The 27,493-nt window shown below is 46.0% G+C and overlaps 1 long non-coding RNA gene across 1 annotated transcript; it reads right to left on the bottom strand.

Annotated features, from left to right (window-relative positions):
• Nucleotides 1–438: 438 nt before the first annotated feature.
• Nucleotides 439–27,127, bottom strand: LOC139057864 (uncharacterized). Its single transcript, XR_011513053.1, has 3 exons — nt 26,901–27,127; nt 13,092–13,272; nt 439–502 (listed from the first exon to the last, which is right to left on the bottom strand). It is a non-coding gene; the product is annotated as an uncharacterized lncRNA (long non-coding RNA).
• Nucleotides 27,128–27,493: the final 366 nt, after the last annotated feature.

Here is a 27,493-nt window from a genome sequence, read left to right on the forward strand (position 1 = left end):
ATGACCTTCGCCTTGTTCCAAGACGTCTCGGCCATATTTGCGCCAATGCCCTTTTGTGTCCCCCCCCCCCCTCCCCTTCCCATTGCTCGCCCTTTTGTTTTATTCTTCTAGCGTTTCCTCGCGAGAAGTCGTTAATACAAGCCCTGCTCTTTTACCCGTACGTCTTTCGCACACGGGCAAAAAACAATCGGGAGCTTTGAGTAAGAGAAATGGAGTCGCCGAGAGCCCATGGTTTCCATTTATTTACCTTGCGCCGTGTCTCCAGTTGTTTTCCTATCTTTCGTGTTTTAGTGCATTCTCGGCGGCAATCACCAGAGCGGACTTCTTAAGTCTTCTATTGAGTCCGCGTAGCCGGGCGTTGCTTAAGTTTGTTTCTTTTCGTTTCTCGGGGTACCGGTTCAACAATGGCTGCACTGGCTGGACGGTACAACCTGGTCGTCGAAGACGTATACGTTGATACGGATAATGAAACTTCCATGCCGCAGAGGTCCATTTGTCACCGCTAAACGGAAATGCAAAAAAAAAGTTTGCGAATGCTTTGTTTGTATGGTAGCCACAGTACACCCGCACTTTTCGTAATATATGGCTATCCTTTCACGTCGAGGCTTTCAATATTCTCTTCGCCTTATACCTTTTTACGTTGGAGGAAAAAAAAAGGGAGAAGGGTAATGCAATCCCCAGTAAGCGAGTGCCTATGAAGGCTTTATGAGCATTCGTCCACGTCCACGTTAACATCTTACTTTTTTCTCTAGTACGAGCGAAGAGTAAACGTTTTCTGTGTACACTTAACTTTACAGAAGAGTAGGCACAGAGTCAGGTTGCAATGTCTGCTTTGGGATGTCTTCGGCGGCGAGCTGGTGGCCGCCCTTTTGAACGAAATCACGCCGATGACATTCGCGTTACAATTGAAGTGTTTCCCATGAAGACTAAAAACATAACTATAGCTACATTCACAGTGACGATTGTCACTGCAGAAGAAGATGATGATGATGACACCGGATACTGTAGTGCACACTTAGTGTGCGGGATCCGCAAATAATCGAGATGCGCGGGAAAAGAGATTTTGAAGCGTATTCGATTTCCGTTAGATCTATGAAAGTTTGACAGCAGGAAAGCGGAATTAAAAACAATCAGACGGTATGAAAAGACAAAAATAAATAAAGAAAAGAATATGGCACGAGAGAGAGAGAGAGAGAAAGAGAGGTAATTAAGTAAGTATGCAGACGGCAAGATTAAATAAGTAAATTTTCCATCGCTTTGCACACATTCCTGCGGTCGTGCCCAAGAAAACCAAAAGAAAGAAAGCGAAATTGACAGTTTCGAGGGACGCCGAAGTATTGAAAGCGACAGCAAGGATTAGCGTTGCGCTGAAGATTGAGTCACGGAATGTTGGCGTGAAGAAGGGTGTCGCCAGCAGCGTTGCAGGTGCCGCACCTCGATCACGCAGGAGATGAGACCAAAAGAAAGCCGTCGACATTTCTCAGCGCACAAATAAAGGATTATACTCAGACCAGTGTATGCACCATGTTGTGGTCTGCACGCGAATTGTCAGGATAAACACTAATGTGTGCGCGCACAGGGCTAATGCCCGCAGCGGAAGCTGCAGGACACTGCGCTTCCTCTGGCAGATACAATCGAGCGGAACGCGATAGAACGTGACGGTGCTCCCATTTGGCTTCTTCATTTTCGCAGCCTTACGCTCTTGTGCTCCAAGGAAATTAAGCGCGCCGAGGGAACGATGTGTGTTGGTACACTTAGGAAATATCTTAGTCCAGATTTGGCGATACATTCATAAGCGCAGGTTTTTATTACCTCGCTATGGTTAGGAACGCTCACGTTGGTATAAGCGAAACAACTTTGTCTGCAAGGGAATCGATCATCCGCTGTAGCCAACAGGCAGACAGCGACACTTTCACTGCGCTACCGCTTTGCTCTTTTCTTGTTTTTTCTTCCGCACTTGTTCTGCCAATGGAATGCGCCATAGCGTTGCGTCCGGAAGTGTTAGCTGCCAGGAGGTAATAAGGGGAGAAAGTGACACGCTCCCGCTGGTGACGCAATCTGAAAGACAGTGGAAAGTCTGGGGACGCACGGAAACTATAAATAGCGCGCGCACGCGCGCTCTAACTCGTGCCATCTGACGTGTCGCATGCACTAATCGTCTCAATGAGCTGGCTGGCATTGGCACGACCAGAACAGGTATGCGATTGTGTCTGACGATTAAAAAAAAAAACTTGTAGGACGCTTAAGCTTGGTTTATATTAACGACAGTACAGAGATTGTCGAGTTCCCTGTGAAATTGAAGCTTTTTGCTGACGACTGTTTAAGTCATTCTACGGTAACACACATTGACGACCAATTCAGAATTAACCGGGCTCTTCATTACCTCCACCTTTGGTGTGAAAAATGGGACATGGAAATCAATTACAACAAATCGACTTTTACACATCACGGCGGTGGCCAACGCGACGCTAAGAAGTCTGCTAAAACCGATGCTAGCTCAGCGAAGAACTGGTAGAGCGACGTCGTCTACGGGCCGAAAGGGCTCGACAACATTATGCTGCCAACAGGGAAGCGAAATTACAGCCCCGAGTGGACTAAATGAGAAAGTTCCTTGTTCCACGCCGTGAATCGGAGCGTGTGCAAGCATTCCTCGATTGCTGCGCTAACAATCACTTCGGGAAGCACTTCGTTAATGAATATTACGTGCTGTGCGCAAGATTGGCTGTGGTTATAGTGAGAAATTTAATAAACGTAAGCTAGTAAGAGATAAATTGACGACATTGATTGATCCATGAAAACAATTTTCTTTACTCGTTCAAACCATTACAGAGCAAATATCGTGCATATATTATAAAAAAATCACTAATACCCTAAGCAGCGTGTCTTCAGACACTTGCTAGTAGGTCCATTGTATTTCAGTGATCCCCGAGCGATTCACTGGGGTAATAAAGCTATTGACTTACTTAGATAATCATCTTCGATATTTTCTTAACGAGTTTTGTTCTTGGAAGGTCCTTATAGTAACTTCATTTTCAAAAGAGAGGCCCAATAAATGAACTATTGCGTACTACTGAAAGTAGGATGGTTTTGATGCGAAAGTATCCAGTGGGTCATGTAGCGAAAAAGCCGGCGTCTGTAGCAGGGAAACGGCACCTAAATTCCCATTGCCTACGGCGTCACGGCACGAGCGCGCCTCGCCGGAGCAGAGCGGGCCAAAGGGGACTCCTGTTGCCGCAGTATATAGCGCCCCAGGTCTTGCGTGAGGGGAGGGGGCATCGCCGCGATGCCACGTCAGCCTCGCTGTCCCTCTCAGAAGCCTGTGTTATCCGTGCAAGCTATCGCCTGCGTTCTTGCTGGGCCTTCGTAAGGATAAATAAAAACGTGCCAGGCGTATCACCGCACTTGCCTGCCCGCGAGGAGTTCATAACTCGAAGGACAATTCAGCGCCGTTCAAGTGGACGTTAATGCTTTCGCATTCACAACTCATACGAAGTGATTAGGCGTCCTCGCACTTTTTATAACCTTTCAACTAAATGAGGTAGGAATATACTTCGAAATAAACACAAGTACTTCGACTTTCCCGAGCCGCAGCTACATACGCGTCGATTCCAGATCATGTATATCTAAGTCATTCTGCGCCCACAAGATGGCAACCGGCCTTGAAACATTACGTGAGCCACGTTTCCTTTGCTTTTGCCTACATATAGGGCTGCGGGATGAAGTCTCGGCAACCGAGGTGTAGTTTCGACCGAGGAGTATCGTATTTGATGCAGTTGCGCGAGAGACCATGAAAGAGTAGAAAGAGTAGAAGGTGAGCGAAAACTGTTTTACATAACTTTGCTGCTCTCGGGCATAGGCTAAATAAGTGCGTGGTGTTCCACATAGAATATACTCTAATTGTACCTTGAGGCCCCGTGTCGAACTTCATTTTGATCATACGCAAATAAATCCGTACTCGCCAGTGGATCCGAGAAACCAACGCCATAGGGATAGGTGGGCAGCCATCTCATATTCCTTTCGGAAATGGGCAGTCTCCGACTATTTAAGCTTCGACCAATAGCGGAAGGCTAACGGCGACAAAGCCTATAACGACAAATACCTTTTCTTTATTTTCTGCTTCACCCTAGCATAACTATAGAAGAGGCAGTAACCCTCAGAAAATGGCAAACCGATAGCCACGTCCGCGGTATCCCACCGAATCTCGCCTACTCAGCATTCATACTTCTGCACGTACTGTAATGTCGCAGACACCCTATGCCATATGGTACGGGGATACGTGGCAAAAAAATGGCACTGTAGTCACCCAACCCCTAAAGGAAGCGGCAGTGGGAGGCCAAGCTATCATAACCGGACCCGAAGAGCCAGCTTTTTTTCAGCTTATATTTTTTTCAGATATCGCATGGCAAATACCAAACTGAAATATCGATAACATTAATAGTGGACACATCACGTTCGCGCACAAAGTACAGTAAGCACATAAAGCCTTTGAGACAGAAGACAGAGCGTTTAAAAATTCATTCATTGTGTGGGCTAGGGATACATGGAACAAGTTACTGAATGATGTTGCACTGTGCAATGGCGTTAAAATATTTGGGGAGGCTTTGTTGAACGAAATTACGCATTGTACTTAACACCACTTCCAAATGTCGAAATAAGAATTTATTTGTCCAAATGTACTGACTTGTGTCCTGCTGAGTTGTGCTAATATGAGTATTGTACGGTAGCATTTTGCTTGTTTGTTTTTGGCTTCTTTTTTAGTTTCTTGGCTGTTGTATTTCGTAAAAAAGAAACAACCTATGTATTCGCGTTGATAACTCCTGTATTCCTACCCAACACAGCATAGCTCCTGTTTTGGCATGTATGCTAACAGCAAGTAGTGAGCAAGTATGGATAAATAAATATCTGAATAAATTAATAAGCATGTTGTACACATCATGTTGAGATGGGTAGTTTGTGCGGTTTTCTTGACGCCGCGTGACAGGCAGGTGAAGCGGGCGAGGTCAGAAAAATTTTGATCAGTCGTGGAAAGTTAATGGCGGAAGTGGAATAGAAACAGATTGGAATAGCCTCCGCTTATGGCGCCCGGGAAGGATCACTAAGAATACCGCAATGTACGCATGTAGGAGCACGACGTCGAATACCAGTCGATGAAAGGAAAAGCGCATTCTGTGCCCCCTCTCCTAAACCAGCAGCATTTGCTTAGACTTTCACACTTTTTTTTATGGAGTGCACGCAAAATTGCCGGGCGACTGGCCGCTCAAGGCACTTCGAGTGTATTCACGGGCTACTTTCACGCTCGAAAAAACACTTATGTAGCTTGTATTGAGCAACAGAAAGCTCTATCTGGAGTTTTTATATTCCTGTACAATTTTGCCATTGACACTTTTCATATGGCTATAATATTTGAGAAGTTGATTAATGAATAAACTAATTGTGTAATTAGGCGAGATGCAAAAAATAATCTGAGTATCTCCAAACGACGGCAAACAACATTACTTTGGTTCTATCCAGCTAGGTGGCGTGCGCATGTTTTTACATATTGATGCATGATACTTGGAACACCTTGTATAAGGCACACGTAGCTCATTTCGGTTCTGCCAGCTGCGCATGGGACTTCATTTTCTTTTTTCGATATACCCGTGTCCTTTATTCAGAGCACGTAATTTACTCCACGTATTCAAAGTATACCGTATGTCTCTACCACGACAAGTGACACTTCTGATGTGAGCTATCACTTTACATCACCCAACGTTTACGCGGCATGCGTCCTGCCGTATGCTCAACGTCAAGGAACACAGAGCTATATCTCCGGTTCTGTCAGCTGCGCATGGGGCTTCAATTTTTTTTTCTCCTTATCAGTTGCCTTCATGATAGTTTTGCATTTATTTACCCGTTTTTCGCTCACCCCAGTATGTCTGGCCCTCTTAGTTGTCAAGTTCACCCATTCTTTCCGTGATGCTCCAAACATTATTTTGTATTGTTAGGCAAGAACGAACATGCAAATCAGTGAGGATGTTGGTTTGTGGCTGCGGTAGCTATTTAAATTGTGGAATAGCTTAAATGTGAAGAACACAAAGGAGATGTTGTGCGTAGTATTTAGCAATTGAGTTCAGTAATTCAGCTGGTGGCGTCAACGTAAATTCATTGCATGTTGAAAAATGACATTTGTTTGGCCTTCAATGGTTAACGTATGCCAGCTACGTTAGCGTTTGCAAGCGGAATTCGTTAGGCCGTTAATACATTGCGTGCCGCTTTAAAATGAAGGTCAGAAGAACAGCGGGTAGAAATATTGAGAAAAAGAAATGCTTCCCGCGCTCTATAGCTCTCATTCGTTTTAACCGTATGCAGTGTTTTCAAGTCATTTCGCCATTCAACACTGATGTTTGAGTTCCATCGTAACGCCAATAGACAGTGAGATTAAGAGAACCTGACTGTGAACAAGCCGACCAGAAAACTAACACAAGCGCCACAAAGTCTGTAGGCGAACGCAACAAGGTGGAAGCGGCTTCAAGTAAGCGGAAGTGGCCACCTTTGCCTGCATTCACTTACTCACTCTCTCACACCTTAATTCACTCACTCCTTAACCCATTCAATCTGTCACTTATTAACCCATTCAATCTCTCGCCCATAACTCACTCTCTCACTCTCCCTCCCTCCCTCTCTCTATCCCTCACTCTTACCCAGAGCTCCACGCATTCGGCGCAAAGAAAATGTCGCTAAACATCGGAACCTAGCAGGCTTTGCGTATGAGCGAATTGAAGTCAGTCCTTTCTTTACCTGCCTGCCGTCAAGACAGTGACCATGCGAGCCAGCAAGGAGTCGTCGGCTACGCCAGCATGCCCAGACATCATTAATTGCATATACATAACAATCTTTTCTTAACGTACGACACCCGCCGTGGTTGCTCAGTGGCTATGGTGTTGGGCTGCTGAGCACGAGGTCGCGGGATCGAATCCCGGCCACGGCGGCCGCATTTCGATGGGGGCGAAATGCGAAAACACCCGTGTGCTTAGATTTAGGTGCACGTTAAAGAACCCCAGGTGGTCAAAATTTCCGGAGTCCTCCACTACGGCGTGCCTCATAATCAGAAAGTGGTTTTGGCACGTAAAACCCCAAATATTATTATATTAACGTACGAACTCGCTCGAAATGGTGGAATCATTTATGTACCGAGTGATCACCTTTAAGGTTTACGGAACTTCTAAAGATCGCCTGTTGCAGGCAACATAATTTTAGTCCTTGACCTCGGTTATTCAGAGATGCGTGCATTAATGCACGAAAAATCAAAACAGAAATTCAGCTAATTAACAAAAACTCACAAATTGACTTCCTAATAAATTACTATAAGGCACATATTGCAATTTAAGAACTGTAGCCGGTGAGTTTGCAAGGAGTATTCTCTTGGAATCAATTTCTAGAATGGCACCAGCTTGAAGAGATGCGTCATCAAAGACTTCGTAAAAATGCACTGTTGTTCAACTTACTTATTTAACAAAAAGCTATTTTATACATTGAAGCACAAAAGTAAACCGAACATTTTTTTATTTGGTCTCACACTTTGGGAAATAATATCCCGACACCGGTGGCATCATGGAACTTAATTTCAAGTGGATACCTCTGGCAGGTTCACCAGCTACAATTCGTAAACTGCCATACGTGCAGTTAAGTATTAAAGTAGTAAAGTATTAGAGAAGTTTTATTAATTCGTTGGATAAATGTTTCGATTTCTCATGCTAGTAATGTCCGCCTCTTCGAATAATCCAGCTCAATGACAAGAATTATGCTATCCGGGGTTAAACAGCGCGAATAAAACAAGGACACAAGGATACAAATACCACAGACAATCGCTGTCGTATTTGCTTTCTTGTTACAGACAGGGCTCGTATGTGGTATTTGTTTCCGTGTTTTATTCGCGCTGTTTAACCTCAGCTCTAAATATGAACCAACTATAGCCCTCATCAAGATCTTACTATGCTATCCGCCACGGGCGATTCTTAAATATGTCGTAGAACTTAAAAACGATTAGGCCGCATACTGAGGCAGTTCAGCAGATGTGTGACTATGCTTTTAATCTTGCTAATTAATTAAGTCTTAAGCGCTGAAAATGGCTGGTGATAGCATGATACGCAGGCCGTTCTTGATCCTATCAAGATGAGTGGCCGAATACACTGAGTGTCTGCGGGCATTCCGTCAGTCGGGGAGCGTAGTGTTTCGCCTAGTCCTCACGAAATCGGCGATGCACCCTCACATTATCTCGCTCTGTGCAGTTTGCGATAGAAGAAGCATAAGAAGAGAAAAAGAGAAGGGCCCTGGCGTTGTGTCGCCGTCCCACACGCCCGGCGGGCACTACGCACCGCCTACGGCAGTTCGGTATGTGCGCGTGACAGTTCCTTCCCTCTCCCCATTTCCCCTTCTCGGGCCACGGTTTTCCCCGAAGCGCCACATCCCTTGACGAATGGCGTTTGCTAATTGGCGGAATAAATGGGCCGCCGCTTATCGTGATTCCTCCTCCTTTGCCAGCGCCTCTCGCGAGCTCGCCGCAACCACGCGCGCGGTCCACGCGTTGCCGAACGATCAGTGGCGCCGACGACAAACAAGGGCTTCCCGCGCGCTCTCTCCTTCCTTCCCTCTCTTTTTTTCCTTTCCTCCATCCCTGCAAACGACAGCGCACCACCACCACTGCCCCCTCCCTCCCTCCCTCCCTCCCTCCCTCTCTCGTCCTCCCGCGCACCCCTAATTTCCCGACATTACGTGTTTGTCGCGACGCGCGAGTGCCGGCGTTGATGACGATGGCGATGATTACAATAACGATCACGGCGATGGCGATGCGGGAGACCCGGAGCGAAAGAGCACCGCCACTCGCCTGCCGCGATCATAAAGCTCGCATAAAGCGGGGGCGGCGTGCAGCGGACGCGAGCTTGACTGCGGCGTTCTCCCCGTGCGGTCCGCTCACCGTCGTCGTATAGAGTAGCGCCCGCGTTGCCGCCAGGTGAAGTGGAGTGTGTTCTGCTCTCGCTCGGTCGTTGTCGTCGCGAGGAAAGAGCGCGCCTCCCTCCCTTCCTGCCCTCCCCCTCCTTCTTCTCTCCCTCGATTCCACCTCCTCTATATATCGTGCGCGCGCGAAAAAAATACACCGCTGCACGCGCATGAGCTGCTTCCTCTGCCTGGCCTCCCGCCTTTTTCACCTCGCTTTCCGAGCGCCGTCATTCGGTGGCTGTGAACGCGGAGATTGCATTATAATGACTTCCTAAGCGGCTAAAGCGAGGGCAGAAATAAACGAACGAAAAATATCATGTCGCAGCGAAAGCCCGTGGCCGAGGCGAGCGCAAAAAAAAGCCGCCCCGGGGTCGCGTTTCTCTGGCAGGTAGTTTGGCCGTGAAATTAAGCCACCGCGGCGTGGCTTGCCGAGAGAATAGTGAACGGAACGTCCAGGAAAGGAAAGCAGCTCCCGAAGGTTGCGCCCTCTGCTGGCAGATACGGCACAAGCCCCGCGATGTATATATACGGTGCCTCGTTACTAATGCCATATTGATGATGCTCACCCAGTTTGTTCAGGAGCGGAAACAAAGCTGTTCTTTTGTTATGACGTTTAATGCGCCTGCCTTTCTTTCTTTAGCCCTAATTATACATTTGCGCGTGTCAGCAGACTGGCTTAAATAGGCGCGCCTGTTTGCTGCGAGAACGAGAAAAAAAAGATGGCTACATTCATTAGTTGGGAGTAATTGAACTGGGAGGTTAAGACACGGGACTGGCATGCACGTGCAGTCATATTTTAGCCCGGTACTGCGTGGGCAAATTAGGAAAGTAAGTCTTCTGCTGTACCGCAAAGCGGGATGACTCAGTTCGATTTGCTGCTTGATAAACTTCAGCTTCATGAAGTCGAGAGCACCGAGGCTATTTTCCTCCAGCTCAATACTTTTCGAGCGAGCAAATGTCGTTGTAGCGACAGATGCTGAATTAAGCGATTAGCGTTTCGAGCAACCCTCCGGCACTAAACGTGTACATGAGCACGTACGAAGAGCTCCAAAGTTGACTGCTTTATTTTAAACACAACGACAGTGGTTAGTGAACCTGAACGTAAAATAAGGTTCCATTTCCAAAGCCACCTGCACGGTGGCTGTATAGGCGCGTAGTTTTTTATCGAAGAGGCCTTGTCGCGGGATGAATCTTTGATTTCTTGCGGGCTTGTCTTTATTAAGCATATAAGAAATCAAGCGTAGCTTAATATTTTCGAAGTCACAATGGCCATTTCTGTGTTTCAGAACACATGTTCAGGATTACTGTGTCTTATTCACGCCAGAAAGAGAAATAGAAGTGAAAGCTTACTGTTCCTTTTATCGGGTAAACAGTTTACCAGTGAATAAACCGTGATTGATATCTTGAACAGTAGTTATATAAGACTTTTCGATACCAAATTGTCGAAAGGCGTCTGCAGAACATGCTCATTTTGTCAAAACAATGATGGTGATGTAACGGGTGCAAACCGCGAACATTAACTTAAACAATCAACAAAGTCGAAACTCTCACGTACCATAAGCTTAAATGCACGTCGGGATTCCTGGGATAGTATTCCATCGTACTTCAAACCATCTGTTCATTGCTCTTCACAATGCTCTTGCTCTTGATTAGCGGTCATGCTTTCCCGCGTGCTCTGATATGACATTTGCAATGACTGAGCACTTGGAAGCTGTCCCATCAGCTATATATAGACTCCATGACTACTAGCACTCGAGGGATAGCTCAGTACATCCGTGTGCTCTGTGCTGGAGTTGACATCTTTGCTGTTATGACATAGATGTTCCGTTTTATGCAGACTTCACGCCATGGGTGCGCGAAGAGGGTCTCCCCGAGGGCATGTACGGCTCAGAATATTGAAATCATCGTATAGTGATGTATGCAAGGGTAAAAAAATGTAGAAAAGAAATATTTTGCTTACTTAGTAAATATTTCAGTGCAGCACCTTGGCCCACCAAGTGCATTCTCCAACAAATATCTCAAAGACAATTATTATAAAAGGCAGTGTTCAACTTCACATAATTGCCTATCCTTATGCATGTGCACGTTAAATGGTGTATTTGAATGCTATAGCATTAGCTTGCCTAACTTTATTGCTCATATATGTAAGGGTTCGTCTTAACGTACCAATGCATAAAACTTAATCTTGAGAGCAACATAAGCACCCTTGTCTAACACAGCAATGTTATATTTTCTTTATAGGGCACAGTGCAGGAGGCGCCACATCTGGAGGTGCTCTCAAGGGGACATCTACAAATTGGATGACGCTTAAGTTTCGCCTTTAAGAGTGGGACGTGGTAGTATTAAAAGATCGCAGACTGCTTCTCACGCTTCCCAGGAACGGCATGTTTTCATGGAAACGCTTGCGGTGGACGCTGTGCACGAAGGCGAGCTTCGTGGGGTGCGCTGCTCCCATTAAGAGAGACACCAAACGGAAGCTGGAAGAGGGGTTTGTGTTTGAGTTTCCGCGTAACATAATTATGTTTTCTCGCATGTTCAAATTACAGTCGGACGCTATCATGTCTGTATGTTGTGTGTAAGTCGTACTCTACGAATATTCTGACGCATTTTGCTTTGAGAAATTCAATTGGTGCAATAACGCCTCTGCGCCACATGGAGGACCTGCATGGATCGGGATGCATGGTTCGGTATGATTTTTCTCACACGGACAACGCCGCCGGCGCCGACGCCAGATTTTCTGCGACACGGGGCCCTTAGCGCTATCGCTTTATACAAGAACGGTGAGATAGGGACAAGAAAGTTATGATTTATGCACAGTGATCGTGTTGTCCTATTGTTTTGTTGCTGTTCATCTCGTCAAAACGATGCTGCTTCGTGTTAAAATATGTTTTCTTTTTCCAAGTGTCATGAAAGTGCAGGTTGCACAGTAAGAATATATGCTTTCAAATGAATTTTAGGGCTAGATTGTGGCTGCACGTTATTGCAAAATGTCGCATTCAGCGCTCCCTTTCTCGTGCCACTGCTCTAAGTCTTTCAGTATTCAGTGACTCAATTTCTGAGTGCTTCATTTCGAGCGCATCAAGTACTACACGCTCGCGCTCTTCTTTTGCCTCACGTGCTACACGCTCACACTCCTTTTCTTTTTCCGCGATGCTCTCTAGACATTCCTCGAGTTCATCATTGTCTGCCCCTATCGCTTCCATCACCTCAATGAAATCCGGCTTTTCATTTGATTCGGCAATTTGGAGGCCCAACTCTCTGGCCAAGTTTAACAATTCCGACTTCTTTAGTGCCTTCAAGATCATCGCTGCCCTTAGTGTTGCTAACTCTTCACTCTGCAGCAACCTTGACGTACTCCGAATACCGTCAACGGTTACACAAAGTCACTGCTTTGCTTTGTACTTCCCCCCGAAAATACGCAAAGCTAGGCGATATCTCTGTAAAGAAGAGAGATAGAGATATTTCTTTACAGAACGGCAGAGAGGTCGGCCTGAGCTATAACTTGCTCTGGCCTGCTACTCTACACTGGGGAAAAGGGACGGGGAGGAAAAGGGCTGGTGAATGATGATGATGGTATGAGCAAGAGATGCGTATATACAAGTTCACAGAGTTGTGTCATCTCTAAAGCCATGCGTCCAGCCCAGTGGCTTGGAGAAAGGCTATAGTGGCACTTTAGGGCTGCACTGTTTGCATCAGGCCAAGGACCTAAAAGAAACTCATCTGATAGCGGCCTCTTATCCACGTTTGCAATGGAAGAGACCAGTTGCTGTCGTTCTTGCGCGTACGCGGGACACACGCAACATATATGATCAAGTGATTCTGGTACCCGACAGTGTTCACAGTTTGGGCTAGTATCACTGCAACTTATCAGATGTCTATAACGGTGGGTCAATGCGACACTAAGGCAAATCCGGTGCACCATGCTTGTTTGGCTTCATTTGAGTTTGCGCGGCATGCGGAAATTTCATTTCTTGGTTGCATTTGTGTGCTCGCTTGGTCGGCGATCTGATTGGCTCTAATGCTTCAACGTAAGGTAGCGTATTGCGACAAACTAGGGCGTTTGTGTCTGTTCGTGAGAACGAAATGCGTGCAGTGCACAAAAGCCTTGCACTCACCATATGCAGTCATGAATCTTGGCACCTTCCTTCCGAAGTTGTTGACCGGAGGCGTTGATTCTTGCCAGGACGAAGCGTAGTCGATCCCACCAGCAACCAACCAGTTGCGCGATTAGGGTGTCCAATCATTCATTAAGTTTTTGTAGCTTGTGATGTGCGAGGTGCGGGAAATCTAGAGGTCCTAGGTGACGTCCAAGAGATGAGAAAAAGGATTTAAATAATAATAATAATAATAATAATAATAATAATAATAATAATAATAATAATAATAATAATAATAATAATAATAACGAAAATAAGTTTATTCGCACCAAACACACACATGATGCTGGAGACCAGTAGAAAAAGCTGCCGACATGGGCAGCTTGATGAAGCCACAGGCCACTACAATATAGCGGTTGCACAGTTACCTGACGCCATATACATAAATCGTAGGGAGCAGCAAATACATGTTGAATAGCGAAAATTTTAGGAAGAAGATATAGAAGAAAAAAAAAACAAAGCTAATTTCACATCTATGGATAGTTGCAGGGGTAAGAAACAAAGTTTTTAAAGGGGTTCGAAAAAAAAGTGCAATTTCTTGAAAGTTATGGTATCTAAAGTAAGCTCGTATCGATGTGATGTACTTAATAGAGTTGCTAACTTGTTTTGCTATGTTTGTTGTCCGTACGTTGCTTTGTATGTTTGCACTTTCCAAGGTTCATTATTTCTTGTGGGATACACGGTTTTTCTGCCAGATAAGTCAGTTGCTGCAGAAAGAACGTGCCATTTTTTAGTTCTGGCGTATAAGTTTTACGAACTTTATAATCATAGATCCAAGTGACTTGTAAAATATCGTATTTGCGGAACGAAGAAGAAGTGTGGGTGTAATTGGAAACACCATCTATAACTCGTAAAAAACGTTTTCGTAATAGGTGTAATTTCTGGAGATTACTTTGTGTCGTTGTTCCCCATACCATATGGCAATAGTTTAGCCTACATAGAAACAAGGTGTTATAGTCTTCATAATGCTATGCTGTAGGACACTGCGGTTTCGGCGAATTAGTCCAACTAAATACGGCAGCTTAGCTTGCACGGTGTAAATATGTGTATTCCATAGCATACCTTGACGAAAGATTATTCCTACCGTTAAAGTTTGGTACAATATCCACTGGGTATCCGTCTATCTATAGATAATTATTTACTGAAACACCTTTGTAGCTGGTGCGAAAAAGTACTGCTTTGGTCTTCGGGAAGATTATTCTTAAATGGTTTTATTTAGCCAAATCTTGTAATGCTAGTAGTAACATGTTTCCTTCATTAATTAGTTCAGTAGATTATTCTCTTTTAAAAAATGCTGGTATCATCAGCGTAAACAATTAATTTAGCAGATTTATTCATGAATGTAATATCATTTATGTAAATCTTAAACAAAAACGGCCCGAGAATCCTACCCTGAGGTACACCGGACGTAAGCGGCAACTTGTCGGAGTAGGTACTATCTACGCTAACGATTTTTGAGTTCGATACTGAAAGTAAGATTTGATTAGGGATGCAGCTTTTCCTAGATAAACGTAATGTTTGTTTATTTATTAGTAATTCCTGGCAGTCAAATGCCTTCATAAAATCCATTAGAATACCGAGGACTAGTTTGCCTTCTTCAAGTTTTGTTAAAAAGTGTTGTTTTTGTGTAAGTAATGCATATTGCACTTGCGGTACCCGAAGTGTGAGTCTCACAAAACACTGTGCTTGTTTTCAGAAGCCGTAAATCGTTTTGTAATAACTTCTTCTAGAGCTTTTGAAAATATGGGAAGTATTGATCGCGGTCCATAATTCCCAAAGTCGTTTTTGTCGCCTTTTTTTTTTTGTACAGAACGGTTACACGTGCAATTTGCATCTGATTTATGAATACACTCTGGTTAAGCCATAAATCAAACATATGAACTAAACACGGAGCCGGAAATTGTATACAGCTTTTGATGGGTTTAACTTGAAAGCCATCAACGTCTTCCGCAGAACTGCTTCTTAAGCTTAAAAAAAAATCGTGATTAGTTCATTTTCAGATATTGGAATAAGAAAAATTGAATGTTGGTTAAAAAGAAGGCTATTAATGTGGTTTTCACACTTAACATTGCTACCTACCAAACAAAGTGCTCATGAAAAGCATCTGCAAGGGCCTTGCCTGTAAACTGTGAATTATTGATAATAAGCTTGTGTATTCGTGGTGGACAAGAGTTGTACTTAACACGAAGTTAAGCCTTTCCCCCGTTTGATCCATAGATCAAGTAATGTCGCCCAGCCTTTATGACGTCTTTATCAACGACTTCGCTAAGTTTTGCAGGCTTTTGAGAAAGTCTTGATCCTATTTTCTTTTTTGATGAAGTCGTTGAATAACTTATTTTTATATGTAATTCATTTCGATAATTGAGGAGTCGCCCGTGTTTCTCGAGCTTTTTTTTTTTTAATTCAGTTTAGAGCAAACACGAGGAAAGCAAGCTTCGTAAATCGGCTTTCGTATTCTAATAAATTCTTCGTAAGCATTATTTGCATGCTTGTTGTGACATACTGCGTTCCACGAGGTTTCACTGTTCTTGTTACAAAAAAACGGAAATGTGTTCCGTGATGTGTTGCACGAAATTAGTCGAGCACGTATCTCATGTCGCACATTGCGCTTGCAACAAAGAAATATAGGCAAATAATCGCTGATGTCAAATGCGAAAACACCGGTTTTAATGCCATATGTGCTTAAGCTTGCGAAAAATATGCCAATTAAAGATGATCAGTTTCAGTCACTCTCAGGAAGATTGATTAGATTATGGCAATCATAACGACACAACAAAACAATTATATTTATCCTATTTACATCACTGCTGTTCATATTTATGTTAATGTCACCCCACAGATGAGCATGAAATTATTGCCTCTGATGAAACCAAGGAAGCTTTCTAAGTAAGAAAAGAATGGCAAAACAGCTGCACTTGGAGGATGATAACAAACAGCAAGCACTGTATTTTGCACTTTAAATGATAAAAATTCATAATCATTTCTAATTAAGGAGAACTTTGGCAGTAATTAACATTCAAAAGTATTCTTCACTAGCATGCAAATGCCTCCACCACGACTAATTTGTCGATTTAAATAAAACATGTTGTTAGGTGAAACCCGAAAAACTGATGCGTCGTTTCTCGACAACGTCTCAATTAACATAACGTCAAATGTATTTTGGAATTGCTCTAAGAAAATGCGGAGTTCTGTCTCTTTGCTTCCAATTGAGCGGATATTCAGATGGGAGCATTTTAAGGATTTGAAGAATGATTTTCCGGCGCAGTTCCCGAAGAAGTGCGTTAGAACGTACGATTGGTTATCGGAGTATGCCACTGAAAAGCAGACGAGACAGTTTTCAACGTACACAATTTTATCGCGATCACTGGCAGTTATCACCCGAGCAGCCTGCTGACCATCAGACTTGGCCACGAAAAGGCAGTTGTTTCTATGCCAAACATACTTGTAGTTATTGCTGTTGGCCCACAATTTCGTCTCGAGAAGAAAGGCATGGGTTCTTTTTGTGAGGTTTTAGGCAAGAAAGAAACTATCGTTAGAACAGCGCAGCCTTTTTCTATTTTTCAACCACGTGTCCCTAACGGAGTGTTGAACAAAACGGCAGATTAAGCCCGGTATTTTGTCTTTCTTCGCTGGCAGGCGGTGAATTAAGCGCCAGGACATATTTTTCCAAGAGGGGTGTCACGTTATTACGGGCAGCGACCGCGTTGATTTCGCCCAACAAGTCTTCATTTTCGGTTTGCTGAATAGCATGAAATTCTAGGTTAAGACGCCGACTTCCCCATTCAGCGTTGTCGACGCAAATTTAAGTTGACTGATTTCATCGACTTGCGCCTCAAATTTTTTCGCTCACTTCTTTATTTCGCTGACTTCTTTCTCGTTTTTCTCTGTGTGTTCAAGGAGTGCTTGGCACTGCGCACTGATGAACTGAATAAAGTTCTAAATGCCGTCAACTGTATCTTTCAAAGGTGAAAGGTGTTCTAGCTTGTTATTGATTGTCATCAACAAATACCGTATTTCACCCGCATCTAAGTCATTTGTGCGTTTGTACACTGGTTTCTGATGAGAATTTGATTTTCTGCACACCGCACAACGCCAAGCTTTTCGATAAACTTCTCCCTTTGATTTTAGCGTCGAATCTAAAATTCCAGCACATTTTCCAGGTTGAAGATTTAAGGGGCAATCGCTGCACTACGATACATTTGACTCTTGTTGGCGGCCGCAGCGGCAGCAGCAGCAGATGTCAGTGCGGAAAGGACAGCGTCGATGTCAGCGTCGAATGACGGTCGTGCCGGTATCTTGAGAAATGTCTCCCTTTGCATATGGCAGCGAAAAGCAAAATAATCTCGATTACAGGCCTTGGAGATGACGTCACACTTTCAGATTCCGCAAAGTTCAGGATATCGTCTAACAGGCGGTCATATCGTGTTGCTGCAGCTGCCAAAGTGGAGGGACGGTCCGCACAGTGCTTGGTTTTACACTGTAGCCCGCCGATTTCAGCGCCGAAAGGAAAGCATTGATGTCAGCACCGAATGACGGTGGTGCCGGTATTTTAGGAAATGTCGCCCTTCCCAGATGGCAGCGAAAAGCGAAAGAATCTTGATCGCAGGCCTTGGCAATGACGTCACACCTTCAGATTATGAGGGTTTACAACCCGTCATCAACCTCACATCCGTGATGAGAGTTTACATGTACTAGCATGAGTCCGAGTACTAGTACGAGCATGAGTAAGAGCACACGTACGAGTCGGAGCACCCTCTCACAGCACTCAAGATCCACTTCTACGCACTTCTTTTCCCCCTTTCTCTCACCGGAGAAATTCACTGTTCTCCTTCTTGGCCAGCCCCAATCGTAACGTTGAACCGTTCGAAAGATCCCGCCCATGACGTCACATCGTCCACTCTGGCGCCTCCAATGTTGTGCGTTTTCCCCTACATACGTGGCAAAGATGTGGCAAGCTGGGAACTTGATGTCGAAGACGGAAATTCATGACGTTGGCCCCTTTGATCAATTATTGAGCCATTCGTGAGGGTCCGCTAGTCAGGGTAAGGCTTCGGTAGAGTGGTATTCACGGTAATTGTTGCTTCTACGAAGGACGGCGGCTGTGGTCACCTCGACGTGAGCGCTTTTATTTGCCCGTCACCGTCTATGTCGGTTCCAGTGTCGTCCAGGCGGTCGCTCGTCTCACCCGTCAGGTTCTGTTACGCTGATTTAGTAACCAGCTCCCTGCATGGTCCAGAGAAAATGACGGTACAGCATGAAGGGCCTTTCATAACTGCAAGCTTGCCGGTTAAGCATTACTTGCCGAGAAGGGACGCCGGGTAAACGTCAATCGCAACACCTTGCAGTTAACGCCCATCCATTTTGACCGGCGCTGCTTCGCTTTTAAATATATTAGGTGGCTTCTTTCGTAACAATCGAAAAAAAAGAAAAACGATACTCAAAAGCTGGTAAAAGTTTAGCTTTGTCCGATTCCAAGCAGCCCACTGAGGGAATTTCAGATTGCGAATACTGCCGCGGGAAGGGATCTTCGTCGACAGACGCAGCGGAATTGCACCGGCAATGCAGCGCTAACTCGCTGCTTTTATTATTCCCCAGTGCGTTGGTTACTTCGTTGACTAGTATGCACATTTCATCAACGAACTCGTAATTAATCTTCTTGATGCGACCTTCACGGCGCCAATTCGGCAATGTCGTGTGTGTTTATCGGTAGCAAGATGACTACAATGTGTGCCGGCATCGGCCAGTGCGGAGTCGTTTGAGATATTCACTAAGGACGTGTGTCTGTTATTAAGGTACAGAAACAGTATTACGGCAAGGTTAGAAGTATAAAAAACCACAAGAAGCGATCGCGACATCACGCTCATCAACACAACGAAGCAGCTACGTAACACGAGCTCCACTTCGTGTAGCTGGGCTTCGCTGCGCTTCTCTGCAGGACGCGCTGGGCACGTATATATGCCGACTGGTTTGTTTGTCCCAAACGCCGGTAACATTGTGCACATGTTAAAAGACATGTTTTTTGCCGCAATTGAACACTCACAAAAGGAAGACACATAAAGACAACACAGGCGCCTGTGTTGTGTTTATGTGTCTTCCTTTTGTGAGTGTTCAATTGCGGCAAAAAACATGTCTTTTAGCAAGCACCAACTAGGCCAACAAGCAGTTCTGTTGCAACATTGTGCACATGTCTTCCCTCATAGAGACCTGCGCCTTTCCTGCAGCTGTCACCGCTGAAGTGGCGGCATGGCAGGGCCTGGCACCCGAACAACGGGGAAATCGCAGCCGCGAACACTTCAGCCATTCTTGCTGCAAGGTGTTGCCGTTTGCTATTGCATCCCGAGTGTACCTTCGAAAGCATCCGCTCAGTGGTGCCTCTACAGGCGGTGCACAACGCGTGTACTATGCTGTTGTTTGTGCAGTGGCCGCACGAGGTGTGAACGAGAGCTTGTGACCAAAGTTGAGCTTATTTTATTCTGAAACATGAAATAAATTAATGAAACACAGAGCTCAATGGCGATACAATAGGTACGAGATGCTCCGCAGTATGTGAAAATGTGTAATCGTTCCAGGACTTACATTTGGAAATGCGGTTGTTTGCTTGAGGTCAGGGGTACAATCAAGAATCGATGGTAACCAAAGGTCACTGGGACGCCTTGCAGTGGACGCCCACGGGAAGATTACAAGTGAAGCTGTGCAGGGTGGTATGGGCTGGACAAGTTTTGAAGTAAGGGTAGCTCAAAGAAAAATTGATTATGAAGGAGGGCTGAGGAGTATGGAGAGAAGTAAATGGTCTGGGAAAGTATTCAGATATTCGTGCAGGAAGAACATTGAGTCACAGTCGAGGAAAAGGACTAGGAAGCTTACCAGGAAGTATGCGACCGGTATGGTAAGCAACATGGCAACAAAGAACGTCAAGCGGAAAGTCAGAGAGACTGAAATAATCTCATGAGTGGCGGCAGTGGAGAAGAAACTTGCTACGAATATCCCTAAGAGGAAAAAACGAAATTAGGAAAGAAACAATTTATGATAACTCAGAGGGAAGCTCTCCACTTTTCGAAGGGAGATCAGGATGCCTTAGAACACGCTCTTATAAATCAAGATACAACAAGGAAGGAAAAGCATGTGCTTGCTGCAGTAAAGCTAGGGAAACGATGGGACATGTTTTTTAGAATGTGAAGATATTTATCGGCCCAGCAGTCGATTTACACACCTCTGGCCTCCTTGAAGCCCTTGGGTTCAGCGATAGCAACGGGAAAGCAAACATGTCTGCGACAGAGATTAATAAGAGACGATTGGTGGAAAAAAAGTAGGGAAACGAGAAGCAACGGAGGCATACAAAAACAAAGTTCCCAGTGGGGGTTCAGAAAGTTTGGTGATGAGAATTCTTCGTGTTTCTTTCTTTGAAAGTAGGTAGGACATTAGGCAATATAGTAAGAAGAGCTTGGTGGAGCAACTCACAGCCCCGTTCCAAAGGCGAACGCAGCGAACCGGAGCTTGTGATCAAAGAGGAGCTTATTTTGTTCGCCTGCTATAGTTAAGCGCAAAAAGTCGCACAAAAATGCGAGTCTTGAATAGCTCAACAGTACACTTGAAGTTTGCGTTTGTGTTATTTTGTTTGAGTGCTTTCTTTGTCTAGATCATTTTTTATCGCCTTGTTGCCTCCATAATAATTCATACCAGCCAGATACTAGACCAGGTTACTCTCTTTACTGGTTTAAATCCACAGTTTGTCTTAGTTTACTGCTTCACACATTCCGCGTAGGTAAAATTTCAATGGCGCTATGCCGAAAAACAATTTTATCCTATACCGATAGGCTTAGCATCGTAGATGAAGAATATACATCAAAGTGGCTTGTCGCATAAAAATTAAATCTTGCGACTCGTTCCGTAATACGATAGTGGAACCGGCTCGCTTTGGCGCGTCAGCAATTCTGGATGGGCGCTGCGAATGCATGCATTCGGGTGCATCGCGCGGTGGGTGACTAAGGGCGCCACACGTGGCGCTTTTGCGCCGGGAACAAAAGGACGACGGATGCGTGAGATGGGAGGCCGCGGATGTTGGGAGCAGGCAGGGCAAAGCAAGCATGGAATTAAGAGCGCTCTTCGGGAGGGTAAGTACAGGAGTGAGTAGGAAGCGCGGCACGTGCGATTGAGCGGCGGTGCACGGGGAAGGCTGTGATTGAGGGCTCGGGTGGGGTGCGTGTTTGCAGCACTGGCGAGGAGCAGAGCGAGAGGGCGCTTCAAGCGGCGAGGGGAGGTAAGTGGCGACATCTTGCGGTGGCGGCGCCCGCTCCTAATCGCCCGATTTATTGTTGCGAGCCGCCGCTCTTATATGTATGGAAAAGTGTATATAGCGAAGGGGGCCTGGCGGGCGTCATTTCCCCATGGTTTCACTATTCTCAACGCTGCCTTTATGACGTTTTAGGGTGCGACGCGAGAAAGAGAAAGAAGCACGAAGTGTTGTCTACGTGACGGAGGCATGCTGTTTCGTATTTTCTTTTATTATTATTGTTTCGGACGGGCTTGTTCGCTTGCCGCTTGTTACTGTGTCGCGCGGCGTTGAGGGCTCGTGGGCCTTTTCTTGGTCCGGTTTTCGGATGCGTTCTCTGACCATCGAGTTAGTTCAATGCTTCTATGACGAGTGGAGTCACTCACGAGTGGGCTGCATAGTCTGGTTTTCAATTATGAGAAGCTGGTGTGCCGAGCTGTCTGGGCGTCAGATGGTGCCAGGCGTCACGTTGCTTCCGCGACCTGCAACAGCCGGCGGTGACGTCACTGCCTGTGATCTGCGTGCACGCTTTCCGCCGCTTCTCCCTTTTTCCGCCATACTAGCTCGGTCTACCCTGACTTCCAATTTTATGTTTGGGTATTCAACGCAAAATAACTATATTGCTTTAACGACTCAAACAACCTGTCGCTTTAACGGGATAGAAACGTTAGAATAAAGTTTGTCATCAAATTTCTTTCCTTTCCGTGCAGTCTGAGGACGCGCTACTGGTTATATTAAATATAAACTATATTAATTGATTATGAAAATGCTAAGTGATGCTTAAATGTGAAGCATTTCACCGTAGAGAACTGAGGCTTCTGGCTGAGAGGACATAAGTGCCGCATAGTAGGTTACTCTCTCAGAGTTTTCTGATTGTAGGTTTGTGGCGCAAGATGTTATTTTTCTTCTTTTTCTTTTTCTGTCGATACACAAGTTTCTTAATAGTGCCGACGCAAACACTAAGCTACCAGGTAATGAAAGCATAGGAGATATTATATGTAAGCTTTAATTGAAGTGCAGTAATGAGAAGCTTACAGCAAATGAAAAGGGACAAAAAAAACTTCGAGCCTGTGGGATCCGAACGCACAAACCCCAATAGTTGTGACCAACTACAAACACGCTTCTCAGTCCACCATCTTCTCTTTTATTGCAGACACAAATGACACTCGGAAATGCCCAACAAGGCTTAAGCACCACAACATAGAATTCGAACGTGCAATGTACTTGCAGCAATGAATACACACCTGCAGTGCGTTGGTATACTTGAATCAGAAACACAAATAAAACGGAATAACGAAATCGTGCTCCCCCAACCAAACTAAAGAAGAAAGCGTTTGAAGTTCATTATTTTAATGAATTCAGTGCTCTCGTTTTATTGCTTCCTTCTAACCAAATCTTAATGTAGTTCAAAGGAAGGCGTAACTGTCTCACCACACCCGCCGTGATGGCTTAGTGCCTATTGCGCTATCCTACTGAGCGCGATGTTTCAGGTTCAATTCCTGGCCGCGGCGGGCGGCACTTGGGGTGGGGTGGGGGGAGCGAAACTCTTGAGCGTTCGTGTAAATGCTGTGGGGGCTCGTGCTTATTCAGCCGGTGCAGAGACCAAGTGCAGCGAGACCTCAACGGAAGGAGGAACCTGAAGAGGCGGAATGCCGACGGAGTTGTGGCAGTGGGCCTGTTATTTAAAAAAGCACTAATGGTGCCTTGGGATGTAAAATTCCATAATTGAATACTAACCATCTTTTACGTGTTTGTCTGCTACTCGAGCATTGACAACGGTGACTTCACAATGTAACGACACGACCGTTGAGGGTGCAAGCTCCCTATCAGTTGTCTACAAGCTTACCATTTTTGCTATTGCCCAAATGAAAATAATGATTTAATCTAACTAGCCTCGTTGATTTGCATCAATCTGAAATATCGCACTCACCTGTCGTTCAAAAACGACAATATTACATACCTGCACCAGTGATTTTCTTTCATATGTGCTGTTGTCCGCCGCGCTGCGGCTGGCCATGCAAGAGGGAGCTCAGGCAGTCTACATATTCTGCAGAGATATCTTGTAGATGGAGTCGCCTACACATGAGCTGCTGTGGTTGTGTGTACTATGTTCACGTGGTGTCTAGACAAAACTCGTCAACAAGCTTGCACCTACTGGCTTTGAAAAGGTTACCGTTACATTAGTCAACAGAGAGTGCAAGGCAATAGACCCCAGATAATCAACAGGGCAATTATAAACTTCATAGGAAAACTTCATAGAGTACCGTATTAATTTCGCTTCGACAGGATTTGATGGTCCTGGTGATTTGACAGTGTTTGGTGATAACCTTATTACCGAACACAAAACTGGCGTCACCACCATCACTGCGGATTGACCTAATGCACCTGCGACAGCACGTAATAGACAGCAAGACGCGCTAACCATTGAGTTAGCCGCCATGGTAACTTAGTGGCTATGTCATAGCTTTGCTAACATCGAGTTTGCGGGTTCGATTCCAAGCACGAGGGCCGCATTTCAATAAGGGCGAAATGCAGAAAAATATGCAGCCCCTCGAGTTCGCATCTATATACATTGAAACTTTGTGTGAGTGCATAAGAAGTCGGAACACACGTTTGTACTTGTCGAATGTCCGGACAAAGTAACACAGAAGGCTTTATTCGGGCTTTGTAGAGAGGCTAATGCAATGCTGCTGCCGCAGCCACGGATGCGAGCGCCATCTGGTGGTGGTACAAGGAACCCAACGGAGCACGCGGCGCACATCCTCGGCCGCGAGTGGTCGGACTGTTCGGCTAGAAAACCTGCAGCCACGCCACAGCAGCCGCGGTCGAGAAAACCCGGCACGATTCGCAAAGAAAGGCTTCGCTTTTAAAACACCGGTGTATTTATAGGTTCAAGTGCACGTCAAAAAAGTGGTCACGTCGTCGCTAACGCGCTGCATTCGCAGCTCGCTGCGACGACTTGATTTATTTAGAACGCCACCAAATGATTTCTGTGACGTGATTGAACCACAAAGCGGCAACAAGGCTGAAATGATTCGGGCTAAAGGAGGGCGTACGACTGTCACGCATCGGGAGCTCGACACGTGCCGTCAGGGATTTTATTACAGCGCAGGGACCAATGGTTTTGTATATCGTCAAAATACGTATAACAACTTCGCTGCAGCCACGGAGCGGTTCCTATAGAGGGTGCGTACGTCGCACGCGTGCATGCAAACACGTAGTGACCTTTCAGGCGACGCGAAACGCCGTCCACACTATGCGTGGCTCAGCCAGTGTGCTCCAGGCGGCGGCATCACTCGATCTCGCCGCCATGTGTTTGCGCGTCATACGCCACAACAGACAATGCTATAGCGTGCGAAGACGACGTTCTGCGCATATATCTACAGAAATGAAGTCGTTCTCGGGGAGATGGCGATATCCGCTGTGAGAGCCTCTTAAAAATTATGGGGTTTTACGTGCCAAAACCACTTTCTGATTATCAGGCGCGCCGTAGTGGAGGACTCCAGAAATTTCGACCACCTGGGGATCTTTAACGTGCACCTAAATCTAAGCACACGGGTGTTTTCGCATTTCGCCCCCATCGAAATGCGGCCGCCGTGGCCGGGCTTCCATCCCACGACCTCGTGCTCAGCAGCCCAACACCATAGCCACTGAGCAACCACGGCGGGTGTGAGAGCCTCTGTGGTGCCGCAAAGAGCCCGAGGAGTGCTGGTTTTGCTGCGAGGGTCATCCAAGCGACGACGGCGACGTGGAAAGAGTGTGAGCCACTGGTTTCGAAATGTGGCCCCACTTTTACGCCAGAAGCGAAATAAACCAATATAGCTTGGGCACTTCGCTTTACGGGTAAACCGAGCAACGTTCTACTTGGCACCGCGGCGCCGAAAATTACGGGCTGAATATGCGCAGTCGTCGCACCGCAAGGTTTAATAAACTTACTCAAAACGTGGAAGGCCATGATAGTACGGCCAAGCGGAAGAGCCCTCTACCACTTACTTTTGTTTACTTAATCGTGCATTTACAGAAGTGGCGACTTAGCTAATTATCTTTTACGCCATAATTTAGCGTCCCATGATTTTATTGTAATAGAAATGTGGTCATCACTTTTTTAAAATGCAAGGACTCGTTTGCGGACTGCTGCCTTTCACGCAGCCGTTTCTCTTTTTTCTCTGCGAGGAAAGCTTGCGAAATTGACATTTAAATAAGTCGCTCCCTCCTCCTCCCCCCCCCAAAGAAAAAAAATAGTAACAAAGAAAAGAAATCAGACACGTATGTCTAAGCCATACCGCAATCACGTACAGATGCCAAACGTACTCAAGAACGTCATCACGCGCGTAGACGCACAAACTCACTCGTACGCACACGCGCAACGTATCTTCCGATAACTCTCTAATAACCGGATTATTGGCCCCATTTTCGCGTTCCACGATTCGCTATTGTGCGCGCGTTGCCCCCGAAAGCGGGCCCAAACCTCCGGAAAGCTCCAGTGTTTGCTCGCCCGCCTAATATGTTTTTAAGCCGCACGCCGCTTTGGAAGAGCGCGATCCGGGTGCTCTTTTCTATGCGGGCTCGTTTTTTTCGCTCCATTCGCGCGCTTCTGCTGTTCGTATGACATTTAGCTAAACCTATACGCTTTCATTTTTCAATTTTCCTTTTTTTTTCTCTCTTTCCTCTCCAAGGACCGCAGCATCTGCTTCCACATAGCGAGAGGGGAGCGAAGGTGTAGGTGACGAGTTTCATCTCCGCGCGTCTGCGAGGGTACTCCGTGAAACGCGCTGTGGCTTCTCCGTCGCTGAATGGCCCCTTTTCTCGTGGCCAGCCGCAGATAGACCTAATCCGGCAGTCGCTTTTGCCGGTGCTTCGCTCCAAGTTGGGCACACTATTGAAGAAACGGCGGGGGAACGTACAGCGTCATTCCCTCTGTTCGCCCCCAACCGCCTTGCGCGCCGCTATTGTGCAGAGAAGCCGAGGTGCTTCCGTCTTTTCGTGTCGTGTAAGGAGAGAGAAAAAAAAAAGCAAACACAAGAAAAGCAAACATGGTTACAGAAAAAGAAAGACGGAAGGAAGGCAAGATACAGCGTATAGCCTAAAATGTAAGAAGACACGAAGGTGATAGGCGAATACGAAAGGCGTAGCGTGAAACAGCGAGATAAATAAATAACTGAAGATAAATTCTGAGCCAGGTTGAATCGTGAAAAACCAAACAAAGAAGTCCAGAAACATCATTATGGCCCGTAAGCGTGGCATCAACAACGACAACAACAACAAGCAGAGGGTTCCTCGCCGCGTTGAGGCTCTCGTGCAACTGAATCGTGGCACCGGTGGCACCGGTGGCACAGTTCTTGTGGCTGTGCAGTCGAAGGCACGCGGCCGCAATACCATGTGCGGCGTTCGGCTGCCCTGACGTCACCAGACTGAGCGGCCGGGCTGACCTATATAGATGCGGATGAGGGGCGCCAAACGGCCTGCACCTTTGGCAGGCCTCGTGCCCAATGACGTACCTCAGCAACGGTGCTCCAGCCGGCGCAGCTCAGCAGGCCTCGCCCTCGGTTCTAGGACTGGCATCCGCAAGGGCATCGCAGCAGGCGCCCGTCAAGAGCGGCGCAGGGCGGCCGTCACTGGGTGCAGGTCTTCGGCGGGAACGGCGGCAGGAGCCCTTGGACCGGCACCGCGCACTGGTTTTGCGGGTCCGGCAGCTTCGAAGCTCGAGCGCTACTGCGCACGTTCGCGCTATAGAGCAAGTGGGGGGCAACAAAAATCGAGAAAGAAAATGCGCGGAAAGAGGGCAGCACTAATGCTGAATGCTTTCTATTCATCACCTTATTAATCTATTATTATTGCGGTAAAACGGCCTCTTCAACCTTTTATTGTTATCTCGTTATCCTCTTTAAGGCCGGCTATAATAGAATGCCATCTTGAACATTCATAAAGAAATCCTATTAGACGCTTACTTAGGATGCTTCACAATGCATATTTGCGTCAAGTTCATTTCTTCTCAGCTGAAAAACCGTTTGTATCTTTTTCTGCGACCTTTTAAAGGTCTATCAAACTCTTTTAGTGCCCAACATGGACGAACTGTTCAAATGTCAAGCGC

The sequence above is a fragment of the Dermacentor albipictus genome, chromosome 3 (genome assembly GCF_038994185.2).
Source record: "Dermacentor albipictus isolate Rhodes 1998 colony chromosome 3, USDA_Dalb.pri_finalv2, whole genome shotgun sequence".
NCBI classification, from domain to species: Eukaryota; Metazoa; Arthropoda; class Arachnida; order Ixodida; family Ixodidae; genus Dermacentor; species Dermacentor albipictus.